This window comes from Phyllopteryx taeniolatus, chromosome 11 (genome assembly GCF_024500385.1).
Source record: "Phyllopteryx taeniolatus isolate TA_2022b chromosome 11, UOR_Ptae_1.2, whole genome shotgun sequence".
Lineage (NCBI taxonomy): Eukaryota > Metazoa > Chordata > Actinopteri > Syngnathiformes > Syngnathidae > Phyllopteryx > Phyllopteryx taeniolatus.
Window position 1 is genome coordinate 26,820,631 of NC_084512.1, and position 20,059 is coordinate 26,840,689.

Here is a 20,059-nt window from a genome sequence, read left to right on the forward strand (position 1 = left end):
TGCCGTTAGCGTGGCGCGCGGCGGTACGTCCTCGGGCTCTCGACGGACGAGCCGGAGAAGCTCGGCGTTCGGGTCGCGCTACCCCGACCGCTATCTGGAACTTTAGCCGGCGCCGGGCCTTCGAGATGTGAGGAGCAGCTGAACGTGAGAGGATGACCCTTTGGCGCCTAAAAATTGGCTTAAAGCTTCGGCCTCCTCCTCTTCCTCACAGACTGTTTCAAGCCCCCCTTTGAACATTGGTAGATGAGTGAAGCAGTCGCAAGCTACTTGACGATCCTTCGCTCCTGAAAGTTGCGCGACTGTTTCAAGCTCCCCTTTGACCACTTTTGTCCCATAAGAAATACACACACTACTTATGGCGTCTGTATTGACACTTTCAACATTCCGCCATATCAACACTTGGGGCGGGGGGAATACAAATAAAAAATCAATTTTAGTAGACACAACAGCCTCATTGCAAACCAACAGCGTAGCCCCTGTACAAAATAATGACATTTTTCCAATGTTTTCTTTCACGCTGCATATTTTGGGTCACTTTCGAAAAAGTCAGCAAATTTCAGGGTGAAAGATTGACATAAAGGGTATTTTGTATTTTTTTTAAATTGCTGTTCCAATTTGAATTGGATGCTATGTACGCGTTAATTAAAAAGCTACTTAGCCAATGAAGAGGAAGCCCAACGGGATCGTTCATGCCTTTGAAGCCAAACTTTTTGTGTGTCATGCGCGCACGTCAGCGCGAGCGTGTCGTTTGCCCATCGCCGTGGCAACCGGCTTCACCGCTGCAGCTGATATCGGTTATCTCCTCAATCAAAAGGTCATCGGAAGACAACGCGTGCTAATCTGCAGAACCCGCGCTAAAAATACATACGACAATTCAAAAGGCGTTACAGCCGATTTGGACTCTTACCGGGACGGGGCAAAGTACTGATCATACTTCTGTAGTTAAGTCAAAAGTAGAAATGAAAAATGAATTTTTACAGTCAATTGTAATACGATACCCATTTTGATAACTTGGCATGACTGAAAAAGTTTCACTTGCATGTTGCTCATACCAAGAAAATGTTCTCTTTTAAAAAAAAATCTTTTTTTTTTTTTTTAAATCACTGATTTAAAAAAAAATAAATAACTGATTTAAAAATTAGCTAAATTAGCTAATAAGTGAAACAAACTAATGCACTTTAGGCCCACCGCACAGCGAGCGAGGCTGCAGAAAGTGATTGAAGTGGACAATCGCCCCCCAAAAAAAAAACAAAGAAAAAAAAAAAAACAAGTCGGCGACTCACACCCACACATCCGGCAATCCCGTATATGCGCAAATATACGCATCCGCATCCGGCGAAACGGCTAAAAGCGCTTCGGCCTCACTCGCTCGGGTGCACGGCGAAGGGGAGCGTTTCCAACCCCCCTTGAAACTTCTACGTTGTCTTTTATAAACACAAGATGTTACCACAGCGCCACCAAGAATGACAACAGACGCTGTTTAGGCTTCAGTCGTCTTTACATATATCATATTTCTATAGCTCAATCATATTTATGTCTTTAACTTTAGTCCAAAGACACCAGCCATAAAGAAAACATTTTTGCAAGTTCGGCTTCAAAGAAAATAAATCATGTTACCAATGGGAAAACAAGACGGAACGATAATGTTTGCAAAGCTACACAATGCAGACACACCAGTTAGCCTCCGAATTTTTGTGGTTCGGCATTTGCGAATTTGCCTGTTTGCGGATTTTTAAAGGGGTTTTCTGTTATTCCTTGAAAACTCACCTATTTGCTGTTTTATTTTATTTTTTATTTTTTTTTGCTCAGGCCAACACTGCTTTAGCGCCATCTTGTGGCATCTTGGGGCCAAGGAACTACATAGAAGTGAGAAGAAGAGCTTCATTCAGTCAGGACAGCTTTGTCTAATAGAAATGTGCTTTCTCGCCATCTTGTGGCATCTACATGCAACAACATAACTTTTTGGGTGGGGGTCATTTAGTTAAGGATTCTGGCTATTTGCAGCAGGGCTCCGTCTCGATCCCCTTTTCAACCACGTAAATGTTCAAATTAAGTCCATTCAAAAGAACTTTTTTTTTTTTTTTTTTTCCCCCCTCCAGTGGAGGTCAATCTGCGGGTGCTGAACTGCGAGTATCAGCGTCTCCGCTCTGTGGACGAAAACACCTGCAGGCCATCGATGGAAACTGTCCAATAAAAACTTCCTGCAGTGTTTTCATTGTAACATTTTGGGCTCTTGTATGCTTTGTGGCAACAGTTTAGGAAAAAGCAAGTTTGATAGAATGCACGGCGGGCCTAGTGGTTATCGTGTGTGCCTCACAGTTGTGATGTTCTAGGTTCAAATCTGGGCTCAGTCAGGCCTTCCGGTGTGGTGTTTGACGGGTTTTCTCGGGGTCCTCCAGTTTCCTCCCGCAGTCTAAAAACAAAAACATTTTGGCTTCATTCTAGGCTCGAATTTGTCCATAGGCCTGAATGGTCCCTGAATGGCAGGGAATGGTCGCTATGGTTAAAATTATAAACCACTATCATTTATTCTAGAAACACAAATAAAGAAAAATGTCTTTAATGTTAGGAGGTCTCACAAACTTTCAGTGACTCCTCCGATCTCCGTCGCGACATGCTGATGACATTTGGTGAGATTCAAGCACAAAATTTGCAAGTTGGGCGCAAAAAAAAAAAAAAAAAAAAAAAAAAAGGCTGAAACGTTCAACAGTTTACACGAGGTCAAGTTGAGTTGACCTGTAAAATTGATGGTGTTTCATACTGAAATTTCACCTGAAGACGACTCCTCACTTTTTCCTGAGTATTCGTGGAGGATAATGCCTGCTGTAAATGAATTAAATTTTGTCTTTTTTTTTTTTTTTTAAACCCAAGAAATTTTGGAATAAGCAGGGGATAAACTGCCAATAAGCATGTTCAGGGTCGGATTTCCCCGTAAACAGAAAAAACAAAAACAACAATTGAAAAATAAATTGGGGAGAATTTCTTATTTTTTATTTTTTTTTTTTAAATCTACAAATGCACTGGAAGATTAAAAAAATAAATAAAAAAAAGTGTTTTGAATGTACTTAATTTGAACACGTATATCAGTTGCACACGATTAAAATGTGATCAAAATGATTTTGGCAGTCAGTTCACCCATTTTTCCATAAGGTGCAACCGATGTACATGTTCAAATTCAGTCCATTCAAAGAACTTTATATATATATATATATATATTATATATATATATATATATATTTTTTTTTTTTATTATTGTTTTTGTTGTTGTGATTCTGCGGGTGCTGGACCGCGGGTATCGGCGGGTTCACTCACATTAAATGTGGACGAAAACACATGCATCAATAGAAACTTTCCAATGAAAAAACAGTCCGCAGTCTTAAAATTTATAAAACAAAAAAATCGCTTTATTCGCTGAAAGTTATCCATGGGCGGGAATGATCGTTATGATTAAAAATATCATTAGTCGTGTCCAAATGCCCTTTTAACGCCTGACATGAACTCCTGTGTTCATTTCTTTACTCATGTAAATAAAATGCAATTATTCCCCTCCAGCAAGTTTGCAAATGCATAAAAAAATATATATATAGCAGCTTTCGAACATCAATATGACTTTTTTTTTTTAATTATTATTATTTTTTAAATTAGCCTACCTGACTTGACCTTAATGCTTGCTGAGGCCCTAAAAGAAAAATGACAAAATATGACATGATTTGCACTTAAGTGCCATTTCCACTTTTATATTACATCATATAGTATATTGTGAACATGTCTTTTATTATTATTATTATTATTATTATTATTCTGTAGAGTAAAAAATAAATGTGGATTCATCATGATGAAGCGGTTTCATAATAATTACAGTATATGACGTTTTTGTTGAGGCTTCTGTTAGCTCCCAGCTAACTTTTTATACATTATCCACTCTCAGTACCACAAAATGAAAATTGCATCAGTGCAACTCTGCATCTTTTTTTAATTTTTTTATTTAATATATAAAGTGTGTTTGGCAGTTAGATGTTTGATTACAACCTCCCCCAAGTAGCACGTTTAACGTTTCTTTAGTTTTAAAGTCAATAAAAGAAAAAGTCACTTGGGCCTTTTGGGTCTTGTAAAAATAGAATTGCTTTGGGAAAAAAAAAAATTTGAATTACACTAGTTGCTTTGAGGCCTTTTTTTTTATTTTTTTTTTATATGAGGATGATGATGATGACGATGCGTTTGTGTCCTCTGCATGCCGACTTAAACTGAAAGATGAATATGAAAAGACACACCATTGAAGAAGCTCAGATCATATTCATAATTGGATATGACGAGGACTTTCACAAGCTCCGATATGATATGAAGAAAAAAAAAAAAACAAGTCCAACAAATATGTGAGCTCAAAGTCAATATTAATGTAGTTGTTGTCCCGTCAACGTCATTTGAAAAATATGAATATGAATAAACGCATCATTTACATATTGAGCAGCTTGCTTTTCAACGGGACTTTTTATAAGTTTCATGACAGAACGTCCTTGTGTCCTTTTTATTTCTTTGTTTGTTTGTTTGTTTGTTTGTTTTTGCTGAGTGAGAAAGTGGGAAAAAGAACAAAAAGAGAATTTCGAACCTAATCAAACCGCAGAAAGTTTAGCAGACTGCATTTTCTTGATGATGATTATTATTATGACGGATAACTTCTTGTTATTATATCAACAAACATGTACTTGTCTTTAGTGTTGTATATTTTTTTATTGGTTTTTTTTGTAAAAAAAAAAAAAAAAAAAAAAAAAGAAGAAACTCGTGATTATTAAAAAAACGAAGCTTTTTCAAAAACATAATTCGTGAGCATTTCTAGAGTGATATAGTAGATGAAAATGTTTTTTTAATGATCATTATTAGAAAGAAAATAGCGCAGGAGAAATTGTAACATTTGCAATTAAGAACTCGAACAAATATGTTTAAATGTTCGCTGTGATCCGCTAAAAGTGCAAAATGACTTGAATTGCAATTCACGTCATTTATATTTGGTTTTTTTTTTATTCGTTTCTGTCGTTTATGTGGAAATGATTTCACTTTTTCTTGTGACAGCTGCGCGGTTGTTGTTCAAACACTAAAAAAAAATAATAATAATAATTTTCGGTTGCCCATGATTAAAATGCGGTAAACCGAAGTCATGTTACTGTCTTTCCTGGAAAATAATCCAATAATATCTGTCAGTTTAAACATTCTAATCACGTTTCGAATTAAGTCCATTCAAATAAACTCTTTTTTCCCCACTTATACACAACAAACGTACATTATTGAACGTTTAAAACACTCCCAATTAAGCGTGTATACTTTTATTTGGATTGTGTTGTAAACATAAATGCGCATTTCAACACGCAATTCTAATTTAAACCGGATTTATTTGTGATGTTATTTTTAAAACGCTCTCTTCTTTTTTTTTTTTTTGCATAAACACGCACCGCTGTTGTTACTTTCGATCGATGACGAATAATCTTTTTTTTTTTGTTATTGTTGTTAGTTATTTTTCCTTTTTTAAATGATAAACATTCTCCATTTGCGGCCTAAAATAACCACTAAGTATACGTCATCCCCTCCCCCCCCCCCCTTTCTTTACCTTGCACTCTTTTAATAATTAAAATTGCTTTAAATAACAGACGTGTTTGGTTGACGTTGCAGTTTCAAACGACGTTAGATTTTTAATCGTTCGAGAGGGGAAAACTAATTAAATAAATGTCAAATTTACCATTGCGTACACAATAAAACACGCATATACAACCAAATCATTGGCATTGTGCTCGTATAATGAAGTTTTTAATCAAAGAAATACTGTGACTAAAGCTCGTACGTTAAAAGGCAGAAACATTCAAAATGAAGGAAGAAAGAAAAAATAATAAGACACCATTGCCCAACTATTTAGTTGTAAGCACACCTAAACCTAATTAATAAGAGATTGATTAATTCCAATCTACTTTTGACAAAAAAGGTCATTAATTCCTGCGAGGTGAATTTTTTTTCCTCTTTTTAAATTATTTATTTAAAAAAATTAAAATAAAGAATTAATCACCTTTTGGCCAAATGATTTTAGTTTCGGCCACAAAAGTGAGACCAAGCAAACAAAAATCATTGAAATTTAAATGGTGACCGGTTGTAGAAATAAGTATTTATATATATATATATGGCATTGACGTTGGTATTAAAAACTCGGGCAGACGTTCACTGTTGCAAACGTGGGCACGAGTCGCCATCTAGTGGAGGTCAGGGGAACTACTACTACTACTACGTCACACACATACGAACACACACGCAGTTTCATGACGTCACATTACTGGCAGCCTCTGTGGCGGTTGGGAGTTTTTTCTTCTCCAAAGACAAGATGTTGCTGCACCCAACATGTGCGCAAACAGGCTGCTCCTTAATTATTGTTATTAATAACATGATTGACATCACTGCAGCAATCTCACTTTTTTTTGGGTGGGGGGGGGGGGGGGAATTTGAATCACTCCAGCAGCAAAAAATAAATAAAATAAAAAAACACTAGAAAATATATAGCTACACTTAGGACATACACAGATGCACAGCAACAATTAAAAAAAATAAATAAATAAATAAATACAAATCATAGATTATATTGCTGTACATAATAGTTTAGTATGATTTTGTGTGTGTGTGTGTGGGGGGGGGGGTAATAGTAGTGGCTTTGCATTACACACAGACAGTTTGGGGAAGATGACTTTGTATTAATTGGTGGACAGAGAACAGTCCCGAACGGAAAGGCTGCTGTTTTGGTTCGCAACAGAGCTCAAATGTCAGACACGTCTGCATGAGAAGAAAGCAGGAGTTCAGAACATAACATTGAAAATATATTTTTCAAGTCAAATTGTCAATTGAAAGGGCTGTCAGGAAAAAAAAAAAGATTGGGATGCAAACTTTGATATGCTGAACAAAAAGGGAATGATTACTTTTTATTTCTGTATTTAAAAAAAAAAAAAAGATTATTAGTTTATTAGTATTACTTCAGGCCTGATTTGCCTTGCATTGTTTTTATTTTGGGGAACAATGAATTTCCTTGGCACATGAATAAAGTAACTATGAAAAGAAAGTAGATTTTTTTTTTTTTCCCCCCTCTTTTTTTTGTTTTCTTGATGTTTCTCAAGCTGCTGCTGCCTTTGAAGTGAACGATGCAGGAAGCAGAGAAAAGAGAACAAGAGAGCAAGCAAAAAAAAAAAAAAAAAAAAAGGACAATTTCAGCGTCTGACTCATCTGACACAACAGCACGGTCGTACTTGCGTGTGTGTCGAAAGAAAAAGGTAGACGAGAGCACACACACGGCCACGCAGATTTCGAATCAGAGTCGTTCGCTCGCTTCGGGATTTTCATCATTCGACTATTTCTTCACGTTGAATTTGAATTTCACACAAAGACTTCAAGAATAATCTTTTTTTTAATTATTTTTTTTTTTAGCTGAAACGCGCAGACTTGCCTGGGGGGGGGTCGCAAAATAAAAAATATATATTTTTTTTTTACAAAAGTCCTATCAAACGTGATTAATAAAGTTGTATTTGCTTGAAAGCAATCTCCCTTCTCATGCAATGGACTAGTCCATCTTCTTACTTGACCCGATTCAAGAAACGAGTTGCAATGAGCAAAACAAACTTGTTGGCATGTCGTCAAGAAAATGAAGCGGAGTTATCCCAGCTTAGGAAACAAGAGAATTCTTTTTTTTTTTTTTGTTGACGATGAACATTAATATTCAAAATGTTTGCAGCACACGGACGCTGAGGGTCCCCCAATGCCGAAATACGCGCCGCGTTATGAACCACCACGACGGGAGCAGTTGGGAACAGCGCTTATTGTGTGACGTTGTCTGGTTGCCATGGCAACATGTCCCACCAACACCACGAGGACGCGTTACAAGAAATGTCATCTTTCCAAAAAAGCTCTTTCAATGCTAAAGCTAAAGAAGCGAAGCTAACGATGCCCACTTTTTTCGATGCTGCATCAGAACTGTTTCAAATGATAATAATGGGGGGGTTCTAATGAAATAATATTCATTTGTAAAATTATTTACTCTATTTCAATACATAAATATTCAAAATAATTAAATACCAATTTATTTAAAAAAAAAAAAACAATCATAGTTTCATAAAATAATTAGTTTTAATATATACAAGAAAAATAAATCATGCATATTTTAATTAGAATTTAAATATTAAATAATTACAACTAGGTTTAACTGGCTATTCATAAAAATAAAGAAATAACTGGAATAAACAATCCGTGGTTGATATATTTAAATGATTGGTAAAATAATGCATTAAATGTATATTACATATTGCAAACATCCAATTAATAGCAACAAGTAAATACTTTTAATAACAATTCATGTTTCAAATCATGTTAATGGTTAATAAGATCAATCCAAATATTTTCATATCACTATTACTAAAACTGCAAAATAATTTGAATAAATTATGCACATTACAAACATTTAAATTATCTTACAAAATAAAAGCACATATTTAAATAAAATGTTAACTTTTTTAAATCATTACTACTATATACTATTATTACTTATTAAAAATAAATCGCAAAAAGTAATTCGAACAATTTTATAATAACAAAACCATAATAATCAACAACTGCCATCAGTATGATGCAGTGCAGTTATTATTATTATTATTATTATTATTATGTGAATATGGACAAACATTGTGGCTCCATTTGGCGCTTTTCATTGGGCGGTATTTTTTATTCCCCCGCCCCCCCAAATTCTTGAGCAGTGTTGGAGGTCAAGTTTTCAGAGGTGAAAGGTGGTAGGGTGGAGCGTAGCAAGGCGTTCGAGTGGGGGGTTGCGGGTGCGTTTCCTGCCAAACTACCCGGCAACACAGGCCCACTGAGTCATCCGTGTCCCAGACCTCCCACTCGCCTCCACCCACGCTCTTCTCTTCTTTCTCTCTCTCCCTCCCTCCCTCCCCCTTTCTCTCTCTCTCGGTGATGCAAAACCAGCAGCACCACCTCATCTGGACGCGTACGAAGCAAAAAAAAAAAACAACAACAACAACAACAACAACATGTATCTGTAAAGGGTGAGTGCTTCAGTGAATTCAAAGTAAGAGTTTGGGAAAACGGAGCCACTGAGAACGACAGCGGGCTAACTCCATTTGGGTGAGGAACAGAGAATATATTTTGAGCAAATCGTCGTCTCCATCAAGGTTGAATTCCAATTTTGACAGCCAGGGGGCAGTCATTCGTTACACAAGGCACGTTTCCCGAATTAACGTCGGTGCAACGCTGGGCCAACTCCCGTTCCCACAATTCAAAAGCTTTATATTGGGTGTTATCATACAATTATTAATTTGATACATTTATATAACAGAGTACATTATGTATAAATAACATAATTGTATTCATAGGATATAAGTTTAAAACTAAATGAGTTTTGTGCTTTTTTTTAAGCAAGCAGTGCTTTAGCTTGCGTGGCACCACATCTGCATGTTAGTGGAAGTGCGTGTTATTTGTCATCTTTCGTGAAATGTCGATAGATTTGACGGATGTTTGGACTTACACCACTATTATACGAAAGCAAAGGTGTCAAACTCAAAACCCGGGGTCCAGATGTGGCCCACCACATCATTTTGTGTGGCCCGAGAAATCAAATTATGTGAATCTACTTTTTCCTCACTAAACTCGGATCGAAGATTGGTTTCACTTCTAATAACGTTACGAGATAAGCATTTTTGTTACCAAAACACTTTTTCAAATAAATTGAGCAATAGTTGAGCAAATTGTTTTCCTTGACTTCATACTTCGAAACTAATTATCCATACATTTTTGGTGTATATGTAAAAATAGAGGCAGCTATACATTTATATGCTTTCACAGTCATAACGGCCCGCTCAGGGAAACCGGAACTACGGCACAGTGTGGCGCGCGACAAAACTGACTTTGAAAAAAAATGGACTTGGCCCACTCTAGTTCTCAGTGGTTCAAATGTGGACTTGATGTTTTGAGCGGGAAGGTATTTGTGTTTGCAAATGTGTCCGCTCAATTAAGTAGCAATTCAGCGTCTTGGTGGTGAAGTGCTGCCTGCGCGAGTGAAAATGCAAATATTCACTGAAGCTCGCTTGTAAATAGTTGCTTTTTTTGGGGGGGGAAGCCTTAATTGGCGTTTGCATTAGGCGGGGGGGAAGAAAAAAAAGACAGAACCGCCCCCCCCCCCCAGTCATTTCAACCTGTTACTCATCGACTGTGCTGCCCTGCTACATCACAAGTTTGTAAGCAATCACTTTTAACAGGTTTTTGACAGTATACGGGCAAGTCGGAATCGAGTTGTGCGCCTTCCACGTAGTACCATGTCGTGCCACAACGGGCAGCACTGAGCTCTACTGGAAGAGATGCAGTATATAATTAAGCGCAAGAAGAATAGAGACACACAAAAAAAAAGAGAATATGCCTGTGAGCGTCGTCATATGCTCTGTTTGTATGTGTCGCTGCTCCGTGTGTAAAGTAGCAGTTGTTTGAAGGTTTATAATTACTGTAACATTGATGCTAATTTCCGTTAGCCTTTCTATAGCTTTTACCATTATACGTTAGCATTAAGCTCGCTGACTTTCGACAAATGGCGACACCCCTCCGTCAATTGGCATCAACCAGTAGCTGTGATGACATCACCAATCACATGACCTCTTCCCCCCAAAAATAAATAAATAAACGCAGCATCACTTTTTCAGGGTCTCTCTTTCGTAATCACCCTACCCCAAAAACAAACATGCAACAGCGCTGCCAAACCGAGCTGAGACAGACCACCGGCGCAGCTCCAGACATCATTCCGCAACAAATTTTGGGATTAAAAAAAAAAACAAAACAAAACAAAAAAAAGCAGATTTTGGGGATGATTTTCACTCACTGTTTGCGCCTCTTCGTCGTCGTCTTCTTCAACAGTGGCTCCTCACTTCAAACTGAGCGAGTCGGAAAGAGAAAAAGAGAGAAGGAATGTTTTAATCACAGCCGAGGGAGGAGAGTCCTCTTCCCACGCACGCACGCACAAACGATGTACACACGTCTCGCAGAGGCTCGGAGGGCAGAGAGGGGGATGAGATCATGGCAAGAACGGAGGGGGAGAAGGGAAAGAATGGAGAGAACCTGAAGATGAGAGGAGGAAAGAATGAAGCGAATGAGCAGTGCGGTTCCAACTGAGTCATTTTCAGCTTCCTCAGACGTACGCACCCCCGCCGAAACGCTCTCCACTTATGACTTCTGAGTGTATACATGTCATGAGAAGAGGGGGGGGGGGGGGGAAGACGAGCGTGTGACCCTATGCGCAAGAGAGGAAAACAAGTAGCTTCCCTTTTCCCAGGGATCCCAGGAGATTTTTGGGATCTCTTAGGATGAAATGCAGGTTTCGGTTCACAGCCGCACAGTGGAAAGCCCTGCGCAAAGCATGCTGGGAGGCCGCTTATTTGCATTTCTGAACACGTTAGAAATGGAAATAATCTGTTACGGGGTCAAAGCCCTACGGTGGCCGATCACTGGCCAAGGGGCCGTTTGCGGCCAGCTGCGGGGTTTTTTTTATTGGCCTGCCGCTCATTCTTATAGTAAAATTAAACGCAGCTGAAATCAAAAGGTTACAAGAGGTTAAAATGTTGCCACATACACACATTTTTTTTCTTTACAAATGTTTTCAATTGTATCTTACATGATACACTTTTTTTATTATAATTTTTTTAAATGTAAAACAGTTAAAGAAAGAAAATAATGGTGAAACAACCTATTTAAAATGTTTTAAGTTGACCATTACAAGATATCACTTTTTATATAAAAAAAAAAAGTATAATGAAAATTTGTCACATTTTTAATGCCCGTTTTTTAAAATAATTCAATTTTATAAGCTATCACACTGTTTTTATTTTAAAATGATTTCATGAAATATTAGTTTTATGAATTCTTTAAAATATAAACGCGGAAACATGATTTTTATTTTTAAAATGTTTTAAGTTAAATATTACAGCATATTACACTTTTTATTTTAAATTATGTTTTACTGTAAAAAAAAATGAAATTTTGTTGCGTGATTTGATTTAACAATTGGAAATAAAATTTGAGATATTTCAAGTTTTTTTAAAATCATTTTCGGAAATGTGAAAAAGTTGAAAGGAAAATTTTTCACATGATTTTTTTCATTTATTTATTTTATTTTAATTTGTAAATAAAAATAAGTGAATGCCAAGAGGAGTAATTGCATTACTCATGACACGTACAGTACTGTACAGTACGAAGCCAGCTGTAAAAATAAATAATAATAAATAAAATACATTTTAAAAAAAAGCCTACAACAGCTAAGCTCTATTTGTGCTTAATCCGAGGCACTTTAAACGGTGGCCCGTGTCCTGACTCCCGTTGAAAATGAGTTTGAATGTGATTTGTTCATTCTGAACAAAGCCACATGCCCACTTCAAAAGGGGTGTGCAGACTTGTGCAACCACATTACGCTGGTTGTTTTTCTTTTTACTTCCCCTGTTGAAAATCTTTCAAAACCTGGCAGGTTTGAACAGGGCTGTGTAGACTTTTTATAGCCACTGCGCACTTGGATGTATCCATCTGTGACCCACCATGCCATATTTTTGAGTCTTAGGATTCTTTCCAGGCATTGTTAATTTCTATTGTGCAAGGTGGCTGTTATGACAAATAACTGGTGTGACGATCCGTCCCGTAATCATAAAACGCGTACATTGTGCAAATGGAGTCACGCGGCAGAGCGCTTCGTGGACTACATTTATTTATTCATTTTATTTTTTTTTTATTTCCACTGTCCTTTTTTTATTTCTATTGTTCGTGAAATCCCACCTCACATCATGCACTGTGTGTTTAATTAAAGCTTGCATTTTCGGGGCCCTCAATTATCCAGGTAAGGCCATTGACAACAGATTCCCATTGGATTTAGTTCCACGGTGTGTCTGCTTCCTGCCGTTTTGTGTCCGGCGTCATGAGTCAGGCTGGCTGAGAAGAGTCTGACTCACCTCCTCGGGAGTCTAAACACTTTTAGTCTCCAAGGTTACTCGGAGACGAGGCTCTTTGTGCTTTTAATTAGACCACACACACACACACTGGACTTTTGTCTTATCTGCGTGTGCGTGTGTGTGTGTGTGTGTGTGTGTGTGTGTGCGGTCTAATGGGATGAAGTGTGAGTACGAAAGTACCCGCCTGCGTCTACTGATTCCGACCACCAAGCGCGATTTCCCAAAAGTGCGAAAAGTCTTGGTCAACACAATGAGTCCTCGCGTGTATTTATTTCATATGAATAGCATTATAAAGTAGTCAATATTAATGTTATTGAATTTATTTTATCAGGAGGAAGCGTTCCAAAAAAATGTTGCATTCAAAACTGCTGGGAAAGCGGAAACTCTCCAATTGGAGCTTAACATTCCACTCAAATGTTTTTTTTTTTTTTTTTTTTTTTTTTAAGCTAGTACATTGTTGCCAACTGCAGTTTGGCAAATGGTGAATACATTAAAAAAATATATTTTTTTTTTTAAGGAGGCTTCAAAATGTTGAATTCCTCTCCTTGTTGAAGTTTAATGTCAAACTAAACATCAAACAAAACAAATTTACCTTTGAGCGCACTAGCCTAATGCACAATGGGAAACGGCATAGATGGGCTAACGGACAGCATAAATGTGGTGGCGTTATGACATATATTCTTTATCCTCTGCGAATAACGACTAATACTGCGGCTTACTGAGTCATGAGTAGTTACAAAACTCTTCTTTGTTTGTGTCTGCATGACTGTATTACACTGCCCCCGGTGGCCAAGTGACACACACCAGAAGGAGCCACACAATGAGTTCATCACAGTGAACAAACTGTTCAATTCTTTACATTCTATTCAATTGTCATTATTGTGAGTTGTGCTAAATTTAAATAATTTGAAATGCTAATTGATGGGGAAAAAAATAAATATTCAGAGCAAAAAGGGAGTGTTTGACCCGTAATCCTATTAAAGTGTTGTGTAATAAAACGTTGAAAAACAAGCAGAAGTTGACAAATTTACTCAGTGACAGTGAACGCACCACTGACTTCTTCTGTTAAGAGTCAACAAACAAACACACGAACACGCGCGCGCGTGTGTGTGTGTGCGTGTGAGAACGAAACCCTGAAGAATTCTCACCACTCACATTGTCTTCACTTGACACATTTCAACCAATCAATACACGCAGCCGACGGCGTCGACCAATCAATAGCGCCTATTCCCAAAGGGGAGCGAGACTTCAAAAAGGTACAGGCCACGTGCGGTCAAATCGATACCGCCCACACGATTACAACTTCGCTTCGTCTTCGCTGGTTGCCCCGTCGTCAACAAATAAAAAAACTAGAACAGAAATCACACATACAAATGCACTCTATCATGGTAAAATGTTTGTCATGATTTTTTTCCTATTTTATATATATATATGAGAGGGTCAAAAAGTAAGTGATGCCATAAGACTTAAAATGATCTGCTTCGATTTACATACATATGAAATGATTTCATCTATAAGGCAACAGAAATAGCCGAAAATGGAAAGAGGAAGATTCTATTTTTTTTTAATAAGATGTAGTTCTCCACTTGTACAGCAGATGGCGGAAGAGTTGCGCTGCAGTGTTAGGTTTGGAAAGGATGTAATTTCGCCTTTCTGACGCTGAGTGGTGCTATAGGACAGTTCTTAAAAAGGAATTGTGATTTTGTTACACCGTAATATTATATTTTCAACCCCTACATAAATATTGTTGCATTTATTTGATGACTATTCTGTTAAAGGCTGACTTTTGGATGTAAGTGTCCCTCATGAAGCGGCCTGTGAGTATTTAAAAAAAACTGCTGGAAAAAAATATGAGCTGTATATATATATGCAAATATTATTTGTTAGAGCAAACATACTACCGATGAAACATATGTGCGCGTGCTAAATGCAAATATTGACACACGGCCTTTAGCGTATTATGTCCTCTCCAGTGCAGTTTCAGACAATAGTACGTGAAGGCGTTATTATTGCGATGAGCCAAAAATTACGAAATCCCATTGACTCATCAACACCGCCTTTAAATGGGATTCCAGTTCCTAAAAAGTCAAGATGTTGAAGATGAGAAGTTACTGCAAGAAAGTGCTTGCCGGTCGGTGTAACTAGTAATTGTGCTGATTTGACTTCATGGTTTTTACAGTTTGCTTGCATTTTTCTTAAAACTATGCCTACATGCTTATTGCCAATTATGCTAATCCAACACGGTGAGATGCCTTCAAGTGGTTCCGGTAGCTAATTGCCAAGCTCCTGTTTATTGGAGTTAAATGTATGATACATGATAATTCACGGATAATGCTAATCTGACCAGTGAGCTTTGCGAGTGAGACTTCTTAATGTTGTCGCAGTAGCTTCGATTCATTTGAATGGTCAAAATTAGCATCATCAATGCTAAATGCCAATGCTAACAGTCTGAACACAACCTTGGGAGAGCTTTCAAAAAGTCCTCTGTTTATTTTTCTTGTTCAAACTATTGAAACATGCTAATTCCCACAAATACTAATGCTAATCTCACTCAATGAGGCACCTTAAAGTGGCCGCAGTAGCGACATGCCAAGCTCCCTTTCACTTGAATGAGCAAAATGTCCATTTTAAAATGCTGCATGCTAATGCTAACATTTTGCATATAGCAGGAAACTGCATTTTCTTGTCTACAAACATTTCGAGTGAGGCAATTTCAAACACAAATATAAATAGATTTCAGTTTAAACCTGGCATTTCTTGTATGTATCAAAAAAATAAAGCTTTAAAAAAAAGAGGAACATGTTTGTTAACTTGTTAAGAAGGCACAATTTTATCCAACACTAGGGGCCACTGCATAAAAATATTACATCAAAAAGCATAGAAGAAGAGAAAGAGACGAAGAAGAATGTAGCTTCATGTTGAATAGATGCTAGCTGTGTGCAGACTGGTAAATAAAGTGAATTCAAATAAGAAATACAAGACTGATTATTGAGAACACTCGACTGACTAAACCAGACTGTAATGAACAGGAAGCCCAGATAGCGCATGGCCGGCCCGCCGTGTCACCATTTGCGTGATCGCTCACAAAGCTAGCTGCTAATGCTAATGAAAAATGAGCATCGGTGACGTCAAGCCACGCAATTCCCACAATGCGAATGCGGATTTTTTTTGTTTTGTTGCAATAATCCTTCTTTCTTTTCAAGTCAATGGGCTTAAGTCCGAGTGAAGTCACGTGTCGTTGCTGTTCAAGTCCAAGTCGTGTTGTCGAGTCTAAAGTCATCAAATTCATGATTCGAGTCTGACTCGCGTCCAAGTCGTGTTGTCGAGCCCACACCCCTTTTTAAAGCTTTATGGGTGAGGTGCCTTAAAGTCGCTGTAGTAGCTGACAGATCCGAAAAATTTGCTTCAATGCCAAATGCTACATGCTATTGCTAACATAAGCGAAGAGTCTCAACCCATGCATAAGTGGAGCTTTTAGAAGTACTGACCACCTTGCACACAATCATATGAACAAGCAAAATAGGCATAGTCCACGCTAAATGCTACATGCTAATGCTAACAATTGAAACCCAACCACAGTGAAAGATTGTGAAAAGTCCTAAGTAGGACTGCAAAATGCTTCTAAAAAAACACATGCATAAGACTACACTTTGGCATACTTCCTGTTGCTGCTAAATGCTAATGCTTAAAACTGTGAAAGAAGCAAAACAATCGGTAGAGGTTCTCAAGGTGCTAAGTATCGGTTACCCGTCTCCCCACTCCTGGGGCAGCAGTGTGGGGCTGCCAAATACAATGTAGTCAGCTTGATTGGTGTATCGTGGGGGCACAGTTGCCGATTCTGCCTAGCAACAGGTGACGGTGACCAGGAGCACAAGGGCGACTGGCAAGTAACTAGGGTCAAATCATTAGGTACACACACATAGGAACAACACTACACTTCAATGTAGCAGACATCAAGAGCAAGTTTGAGCTCACTCAAATCGCACAACCAGGAAACTGCTGTCACACAATGACACGCACACAATACAATGTGATCCCAAACAACAATCCTGTTTAAATAAAGCCCGTCTAAATAAAACATGCAAACACACCCAGCTATTGTCCACGTATCTATGACACACGCACACACACACACACACCCACGCCTCACATCCGGCTACACACACACCTCACATCCGGCTGGTATGTGTGTTAGCCACATGAATGGAGTAAAGTGGGACAGGGAAAGCCCACGTGACGCGTTGTGTCATTTTGAAAGTCCCACTACCATGCTAACCTTTTGCAGCCTGCTGGAGGAGCACAAGTTCAAGTACGGTCGGAAATGTGAACGCCACATCAAGACGAGATGAATAAATAGAAATATTCATGACTATGATCTTAATTGCTAACACTGTTAACATGTTTTGGGCAGCACGGTGATTAGCCTGTTTGGGCTTAGCGTCACACAATGCTAAGTCAATGGGACTTAAACATGTATTCATTGTGCTTGTGAGAGGAGCTACAGCAACCATTCACACCTATGGACAATTTAGTCTTCAATGAACCCAATATTCATGTTTGTGGGAGGAAGCGGGAGTACCCGGAGAAAACCCTCGAGACTCCAACTCCAACGTGTCTGTAATTTACTTAATTTAATTGACCAAATAGAAACTGTATCAACATTTAGTGGATTGTTTGTTCAAGTTGTCATCGAACACATTCTTTTTTTTTTTTTTTTCCCCCCAAATCCCTGTCCCAATATTAGACGCATCGTGCTTTGCTCAAGCGTAGGAGCTTCCTGCTAGGCCTTGGGAAGCTGATATCATCGCATGCCTTTGGTGTTTTGACACACACAAAACGAGCCTGATGTCCTTGAAGTGAATCTTGATCAAAGGTTCTCAAATGCCACATTGTCCCAAAGTTGGATAAAAGTTCAACTCAGCTAATTATATATTTAAAAAAAAAAAAAAAAAAAGTTGAAAAAAGCTCTATTAGACCCGAGTGGGCAAATTTTCTTTCATTGATTTTTTTTTTTTTCCCCAAAAGGTTACTGAAAACGTATTTATTCAACTGGTTAATTGGTTTATTGTAAATATAGAACTAATGGGCAAATACTTTTGTATATGTTTAAATTTTTAAAACAATGATAAAGTTAGTTTAATACAATTAAAAATGAGAATAAATGAATATTTTCTATTATAATTAACTATATGACTTTTAACACTAGCTTTTTTTTCCTCCGTAACCCTTGAGAAAAGTTTGCCCACCATTGTCTTATATCAATGTCGTCTACGTTGTCTTATTTTGACTAGCTGCTGGAGCCACCCAGGCGCCAGTTGAGAATCGTTCATCTTATTTTTGATTTTAGCGATCTGAAATTCAGGAGGGGCATCTCGCTCGTGTCGCAAAAGTTTCCCCCCTGCTAAACCTAAATGGACTTGTTGCTTCTTTTTGTCTGTGTTCCTCTCTAATTCCGCTATTTAGCACATTACAAATACACGACGAAAATGAGAATATTCACTGCTAACACATTTGAAAGAAACGAGTCGTTATTCACCCGGATGGAGTAGTTTCCCCACAACGCCTGAACGCAGCAGCTCTCTCAGCGACTTCCTGGCCGTGAAGCTTTTTCGAACTTCTAAATGTAACACTCCCGTTCTGCTTTAACTACGCGTATCCGTGGACTTGACGAATTCATTAAACCTCCCCACTGTGTGTATAAAAGTGGGCCACAACAACAAAACACACACACACGAAGAAAACATTCCCGGAATGTCACAAGATTCCATGCACCACGCGCAGTGACGTCACCACCTGAGAATGAAGAGAGCGGATCAGCTGTGCCGTCTTCATGGTACATCCGGCCTACTCGGAAATTTTAGCTTCGATGAATTGAAAGTTTTGAACGGAGAGGAAAAAAGGGAAGAGGAAGGCCGAGCGAAGCTGTTTTACACACACGCACACTTTCTTATCATATCGCGCGCGCACACACTTGCTTTGAATTAATTTAGAAAGTGAACTTACACAACATCAGCAGCAGCAAAGTTTGGGCCCCAAACTTTCTTTACTTTTCTTTCTGTTTTAAACGCAACACGTATTTGCTTACAACTTTTGTATTTCTTAAAAAAAAAATTAAAAAAAAAAAAGCGCCATGCACTTATATTTTTAACAAAAAAATACTACTACTACTACTAATTATAATAATAATAATGCCCAAACCACGTCGATCTTTTTCTCCCTGCAGCAAACGTCCCTGCAAACGCCATTCAAGTGAAGCTGCTGCACGATTCGCCGAGTTCGAGTATCAACTTCTGGTCACACGCCCACAACCTCCACCCACCATGAATGGAGACACGTCATTCATTGGACACCGTGCAGTCACGTGACTTGAATGGATTTGGGGAGCACTTTTACTTCTAGCCATCCATCCATCCATCCATTTACTTTTAATCGCGGGCGTGCTGGAGCCTATCCCAGTTAACGACGGGCGGGAGGCGGGGTACACCCTGAACCGGTCGCCAGCCAATCGCAGGGCACATAGAAACAAACAACCATTCGCACTCACAGTCACACCTACGGGCAATTTAGAGTCTTCAATTCATGCATGTTTTGGGGATGTGGGAGTTAAACCGGAGTGCCCGGAGAAAAGCCACGCAGGCACGGGGAGAACATGCAAACTCCACACAGGCGGGGCCGGGATTTGAACCCCGGTCCCCTGAACTGTGAGGCAGATGTGCTAAGCCGTCGGCCACCGTGCTGGCACTTTTACTTCTATTTAAATATTTAAAATATTTGTAATTATTTTTTATTTTTTTGCGGAAGGTGTGCAACATTCAGTTTTCTTGTGTATAAAAATATAAATTGAGCAAAAGGTGTAAAACGATTTTTATTTCCTAAAAAAAAAAAAAAAAAAAAAAAAAAGGCAAAATATTTTAACATTTCATTCATTGGCCTGTTTTAACAAGTTTATTCATACACACTCATGTCCCAACGTCTTACGAATTCATCGCCCTCATCAATGGTTATTCAGATGTGTGTCAGTGTGTGTGTATATATGCATATATAGAGAGAGAGAGAGC

The 20,059-nt window shown here is 38.3% G+C and overlaps 1 protein-coding gene across 29 annotated transcripts in view; it reads right to left on the reverse strand.

Annotated features, from left to right (window-relative positions):
• arhgef33 (Rho guanine nucleotide exchange factor (GEF) 33) overlaps window positions 1–20,059 on the reverse strand; it is a 102,791-nt gene that overhangs the window by 81,719 nt on the left and 1,013 nt on the right. For 11 of the 29 annotated variants that reach the window (XM_061789146.1, XM_061789145.1, XM_061789144.1 and 8 more), the window contains exons 1-3: window positions 19,005–19,326; window positions 10,892–10,943; window positions 2,318–2,413 (exon numbers count right to left, since the gene is read on the reverse strand). The gene's annotated coding sequence lies outside the window, so the exon portion shown is untranslated. Of the gene's footprint in view, window positions 1–2,317; window positions 2,414–3,650; window positions 3,680–10,891; window positions 10,944–18,537; window positions 18,810–19,004; window positions 19,349–20,059 lie in introns of those variants that run through there. The other 18 variants (XM_061789131.1, XM_061789112.1, XM_061789115.1 and 15 more) reach the window with 14 other exon arrangements.